General features: G+C 35.3%; 1 long non-coding RNA gene across 1 annotated transcript; it reads right to left on the bottom strand.

The window, feature by feature from the left end:
- Nucleotides 1-3,433: 3,433 nt before the first annotated feature.
- Nucleotides 3,434-4,547, bottom strand: LOC147514914 (uncharacterized). Its single transcript, XR_015213310.1, has 2 exons — nt 4,476-4,547; nt 3,434-3,676 (listed from the first exon to the last, which is right to left on the bottom strand). It is a non-coding gene; the product is annotated as an uncharacterized LOC147514914 (long non-coding RNA).
- Between the last annotated feature and the right edge of the window lie 2,223 nt (nt 4,548-6,770).

The raw sequence follows: 6,770 nt of genomic DNA, 5'->3' as shown, positions 1-6,770 counted from the left end.
AGAGTTGGAATAAAGATTCGAACTAAACTAAAGCTTAGAACAACTACAAATTGGAATTTACAATTAAGGGAAACTAAGGAGTAAGGTCATAATATAAATGCTAGATTTTTCCTTCCTACATAAACATTAAGAAAACATTAACGTTGAAAACATTCACTTAATACCGAAATAGAGATTTGAAAGAGAAGGTGGAGAGTTAATCCTCCTCATGTGAAACTATCATTAGTGTTGATTTGAAAAAGGTTTTGATTCTTCCTAGACTCATAGACAAGTCCCTAACGGAAAAATAGATTTGATCCCTAGCATGCATGGCTCACTAAAGAGCTCATACATGCTAGCAAGTGAAACCAAACAATGACTTATCTCTAAGCTCATTGCTTAATTCCTAACTAAACTCTATACCAACTACCATTTTGGGATAGGATGTAGAGTTAGTTGTTCTTCCTAAACCTACCAAACCAACAACAATTGGTTTACCCTCACATGAGTTGGATTAACTCTCCAAAATGGAAGTTAGCTCATGATCCTTGGGACAAGGATTTATAAACTAAGAAAAACACAAAAGAGAGAGAGAGAGAGAGAGAGAGAGAGAGAGAGAGAGAGAAGAGAGAGAGAGAGAGAGAGAGAGGAGAAAGATGAACAATCAAACTCACTTCTATTTATTTTCTAGAAGAAACAAGTGTTCCTCCATTAAAACTATTACAAGCTTTTTAATAAAAACTAAAACTAACTTTACATTTCTTTCACTAAGGAACTAAAATAATGCCATGTGAGGAAAATAAGTCAAGGGAGTAAATGGAGTGTCCCCACCCTTGTCTAATTTCTTCTCCATTTTGAGAGAAATCTCATTTCCTCCCACGTGAATTATCAAACCACATTAATGAATTTTTATCCACCACATTAAAACAAAGTGACACCTTGCCTTTTTTTTTTCACTATTAACACCTAATCTAATTTATTACATGCAAGGTGTCAACTTTGCACCAATATTTTGTTATCTTTGTCTTGACATGCTCCATGATTGATGCTCATCCAATCTTGTGGCCCAAGATAGTGGGTCCATAATGCAGATCCGATGGCGGTTCGGTATTTTTGGGCGGTGTTACAATTTCCGCCTATCGTAGAGTTCATCATACGATTATCCGAGCATCTCTCGTGGTCGCGATTCGAGTCTGGTTCGAGAGGTAAGAGCTTTGGAAGTTTGATGCTTACGTGTGGATTTGGGAGAATTCAGATATATCTGCCGTTCCTCGTGCTTTATTTGAGGTTTAACCAATATTTCCATGTTTCTTGCAAATACCGCAAAAGTATGAAAACATATTTATTTCATGATTATTAAACACATAATTAACCAAATTTATATGTCTCAATGGGGTTTCATAATACACTTTTGGGTGCTTATCACATTACCCCCAAACGGCACTTTGTTTGTCCTCAAGCAAAGAAGAGACACTAAAATAGATAAGTGGCCAAAAATGTGTAGTAGTCTAAACTAATTCTCGTTTCAGCAGTGCGGTTGCATTGACCATATGCAACAAGGCCTTAAACCACTAGGAATTCCCTAGTGGACGAGTTATAGCCTCGTAAGAGTTTTTTCGAGAAAAGATACTCACAAACTTCATTTATACTACAACTACTCAGTGACAGAAACTCATTTCCTAAATTAATCTCAGATATCCATACATCTCCTTAGCAGGGAACAAGGATTGATTTCTTTGAAACTCAAGTTAATATGTATTCAATAATTAAAACATCTACATATGATTATTCATGCAGTGAACTTTTCATTGAAATATACTAGCAGGGTTGTTTCTGGATCCCTTGGAGAGCGTACCTAAATGGGTTCTCACAGGTATGTGTCGAAACACAATTCCACTCAAAATTTTACCACTCAGATTTTGTTAACTCCAGTGTGCAGTGGGCACACGTTTCCTTACATCTCAATGACAATCAGAGGAGCCGATGTCGATCAATCATGTCTACTACTTATTATCACACCACCCTACTCCTAATTGAGCTAGAGGTCTTTATTAGGTATTGTGGGGCTTAGGTGATAGTGTACAAGAAAATGGAAATGGATAATCAAAATTTACGAGTATGAGAGAATAGGTTCTTCATATATTTACACTAGAGAAATCCTTATTTCCTTTCCTTCTTCTAACTGAGTTTTTCCAACCTTGTTCTTAAGCCTCTAGATACTAAGGATATATATATATATATATATATATATATATATATATATAGCTTAAGAACATGATTCTATTTTCCTTTCCTGAAGCAAGTGGCCCGACTTTTATTTGGGACAAGTCTTTCTCTTTATTCTTTCCACATTTCATCCTATTTCTCATACTCCTCACTTAGGTAGGTTCTTTTATTTGGTTTAATAAATGGGTAAGGAATTTTGGTGAAAGTGAAAGGTTTGATGAACGGTTCAGTGGAGTGACTAGCGGTAAAATTTGTAGCAAGGTAAGAATTTTTAGCTATGTCGATCCAAAGAAGGCCTAAATTCTCGCCTAGGGTTGGGTGGTGATCAAGTAAGTAGATCGTAATTTCCTCTAATCGGAAAAACTACTCCTCGTGTCATCACACACAAATCACTCATATCAAGGCTTTTGGTTAGATTCTCACAGGATTTATAGTTTAAGTAACTAACCGTTGGTTCGAAACTTACTTGCTGCTATGTACAATCAATGATACTCGATTACATGAATATTCATGAAAAGATGTATAAACTATTGCATAACGTATTATCTAAAGTTTCTTAAAACAAATCCTAATTAGGATACTAATGTGAGATTTCTAGACAATTTTCATCATTGAAAAGGAAACAAGACTTTGTCACTAAGTACAATTATTAATATGAAAATAAAAACTATATATAGGCTACAAGATGCCTAATTTTTTGCTACAGGTTTAAAGCACCCCCAAACATAATGATGCTTAGTCCTCGAAGGATCAATAATTAAAGAGAGAAAGTACCTGAGAACCGTGAGCAAACACTACACCATAACAGCTTTTTTGTGACGCCTATTTGGCGTCACAAATAATTTTTGTGACGCCTATTTGGCGTCAAAAATTTGGCGTCTCAATTTGTGTCACTAATTTTTGTGACGGCATTTTGGCGTCACTAATTTTTGTGACACCATTTTGGCGTCACAAATATGTGACACCATTTTCTCATTTGTGACGGCATTGTGGCATTATTTTTTTTGTGACGGAATTTAAAAAAGTGACGCCTATATGGCGTCACTAAATGTGTTTTAGTTTTAAAAAAATAATAATTATTATTTTGCTATATGAGCAATCATTTTACAGTCTTGTACCCTGTAGAATTGTCCAAAAAAAAAAAAAAAATTATTTAAAAAACACTGTAATTAATCTACAAAACACACTAGTATATCTTCAACATTGAAAATTTCACTATGACTCAAACTTGCCAAATAACCCATTTAACATTTAAAAAATATAGTCTACAAAGTACACAAGGATGAACACTCACGATTTACATTATACCTCTCAACATTATTATCAAATAACTTTTACACTTATCAATTTTAAAGTACAACAATATACAACTACAAGGTATATTTCTTCGCAAGTATCCAAGGTTTAGCAGAAATGAAACACTTTCAAAGCTCCCACCAAGTGAAAAGAACTTGTCAACTATAAACTTGCCCTTCACGAAAAAAGAAGAAAACTTTATTAATCAACTAATAAAAGACGAGAAAGTATAAACCTCACCCGAGTATATTGAATATGACAACTGCTAACCAAGGACAAGACATAAGATATGCTAAAAACTTAATACTGAAATGAATTAATTAATCTAAAAATAGTCATAAGCAAAATGAATTAGTCTAAAAATAGTACTTGAAATGTTACGACACACACACACACTAGCTAACAAAGACACTCACATTACCACATGCACACACTCACACTAGCTAGCAACATACTCACACCACCACCTGCACACTCACACATTGACACACTAGCTAGTAGCAAGTACCGCATCACCATCCACCATTGCACCAACAAATCCACAGACCATCCGTTCACTCATTACACCACTAGTGTACACAATGCACATCCCTAGTCCACTACCACACTGCACACCACCGGTTCACACATTGCACCACCAATCCACCACCAATTATCAGACACTCACGAGTCCACACAAGACACACCACCGAGAGACTACTACTACTTTACATTTTTCCAATACATACATGCATATATAACTATATATACTACTAATACGTTATGAAAATACATCTACTGTCATAAGTTCCATTCGCACAAGTCTATTTGGCTACCAAACATTTACAAAAGCGCTACCAAACATTTACAAAAGCTACAATAATAGTACTAACAATATATAATAACATATTATCGGAAAAAAAAAACAATATATAGACCAATGCTTCTTCACTCCTACATAGTAGAGAAAATGACGCTAAAAGAGTATAACATACTTTTCTGAAGTGCCATCTTGGATATCATGAACTAGCAAGTATTGCTTCAAGATCTTTGGATCCATTTGCACCCGATTATTAAGGAGAGGGAACCGATTGGTGTTAAAAGGTCAACAAACTTATTGATTGGCTCATTATCCTTTGAAGAGACAACCAACAAACCTGTAAATCAAATAAAACTATGAGTTACATAAAAGCCACACTCACTCTCATATCAACAAAAAAAAAATAGTAGAGCTCAAGGAGAACTAACCAACCACAAGTCAAAAACTACAGTATCAGTTACAATAGTCAAATAATAGACAAACTATTGTATGTGGCACATATAGTTGTGGCAAGGAAAGTTATCATTATGATAGGCAACTAGAGGTAGAATAGGAACGGGCCACCAAATCATATGAGATAAAGAAAGATTAGTAACAGAAACTAGACATGGTGCTTCATGAACCTGAAGGAAGGACATGGTGCAGTTGCTAAAACCCTCGTTCTATATTTCAGTTCTAACTGGAGCTTGTAACCAAGAATTCCAATGGAAAAACTACTAGTGCAGTGGACATCTTTGTTTTACATCATCACATATTCATTTTAAATCAACAACAAGGGAGGACAACAATACAACAAATTAAGGAAACTTAAAGCATCTGCCACTATGTATAAAACAAATGAAAAAGCTGAAAAATGAATGAGCTTGGTCCCTTAATAGCAACATATCTCTTAAATAGCTCTCAAGAATTGTAAGAGTTTCACATAGAGACATCTCAATATTTAAAAAAATTAAACATCCAACAGTTCAATATATCAAAAGTAAAAATAAAAGCTTTGCTTTTGTAGAAATATCTAGTGGAAACCTTAACAATTCAATATAAAAATGAATGGATGATTTTGATTTTTCAAAGAAATTAGGGGTTTTGAAATAAAGTATAAGTGTTGTAATAATGAAATTGCTCAAGGCTTCAAAAAATTTGAAATGAAAGTGACAGAGCGAGAGATAATTCACCGAATATGTTGTTGTGCAAGTGACCCCTCGCAAATGGAGCGGCGCTAAAACTAAGTACAATATTGAGAGAGAACAAAAGGAAGAAGTAGTGTGTTAGATAGAGAAAATAAGAAGCGAAGAGAGAGACTTACTTGATGGCGGTGGTGGCCGACTTCTCCAAATTTGAATCAACAACAGATCTACAAAAACCCATTTTTGAAATAATTCAACAAATTGAAAGCTTTCTCCATTAGTTAAAATCGCTACATCTCCTTCTTCTTCAACATCTTTGTCTTCAGTATTAGTAGAAAGAAATTTCAAGGCTAGATCTTAATACTTCAATCGTTTCTAGAGTCAGGACAACCTTCATTCATTTCTAGGTTGAGAGGAAGAGTGGCGGAGGAGATGAGAAAGTTTTTTTTTTTTTTTCGCTGCAAGGAGACAAGAAAGTTGGGTTATAACTTATTGGAGAAAACACGGTCCCTTAGTTGTAATTTTTTAGTCTTTGAGATTCTTGACGCTCTTTTGCTGTCACTTTATTTAGTAAAACTCCTCAAAATTTAAATGATATAATTATCGAATTATTGGTGATGGCTTGAGTGTTTTTGTGACTCCAATATGCCGTCACAAACATCCTGACGCCAGTTTGGCGTCACAAACGAGAAAAACCCAGTGTCACAAAAAAACTATTATGGTGTAGTGGAAATTAGGGCTAGATTGCTGGAACAGAGAGGTTGGAGATCATAATATATTATTCAGAAAGAACAAGAAAATGTTCAATAGCACACTAAACATAGCACACAATACATAGCACACGAAATAATGAACCATAGCATACGAAACATGAAAAACAATAGCACACCAAACAGAAGGTTTAGCTAGATATATGTACAATGGCAAACTCAAATTTACCATCCAGCAGGACGTGAAGGTGGGGCGTCCTCTTTAAGGAAATGCATTTCCTTAGCATCGCCCAATAGATAATAGTCCGCCAAATTTACGCCCATTCTTTGTCTCCGTGATTCCCTCAAATTGGTCTTCATCTTTTTCGTCCCTTTGGGTAACATCGAACATGCCTCGGTATCGGCGGACGCTTCCATTGACAAAACCTCAATGAGCGAATGATTACGTTTTTTGGGCACATGGAATCTACCTTGACCCGATCATGAAAAGTGGTGCAAACTGTGGGAAATGTGTCTTCATGATCCGCAAGCGGTGACCGGTAAAAGTATATACCGATCACGAAAAGTCGCGAGCTTGTTTCAGTGGAGATAACACAACCTAAAATGTTAAATAATGCATGACCCGAAGCTAGTAGT

The sequence above is a fragment of the Coptis chinensis genome, chromosome 2, assembly GCF_015680905.1.
Source record: "Coptis chinensis isolate HL-2020 chromosome 2, ASM1568090v1, whole genome shotgun sequence".
Classification (NCBI taxonomy): Eukaryota; Viridiplantae; Streptophyta; class Magnoliopsida; order Ranunculales; family Ranunculaceae; genus Coptis; species Coptis chinensis.
This window is presented reverse-complemented; position numbering and strand designations above follow the sequence as displayed.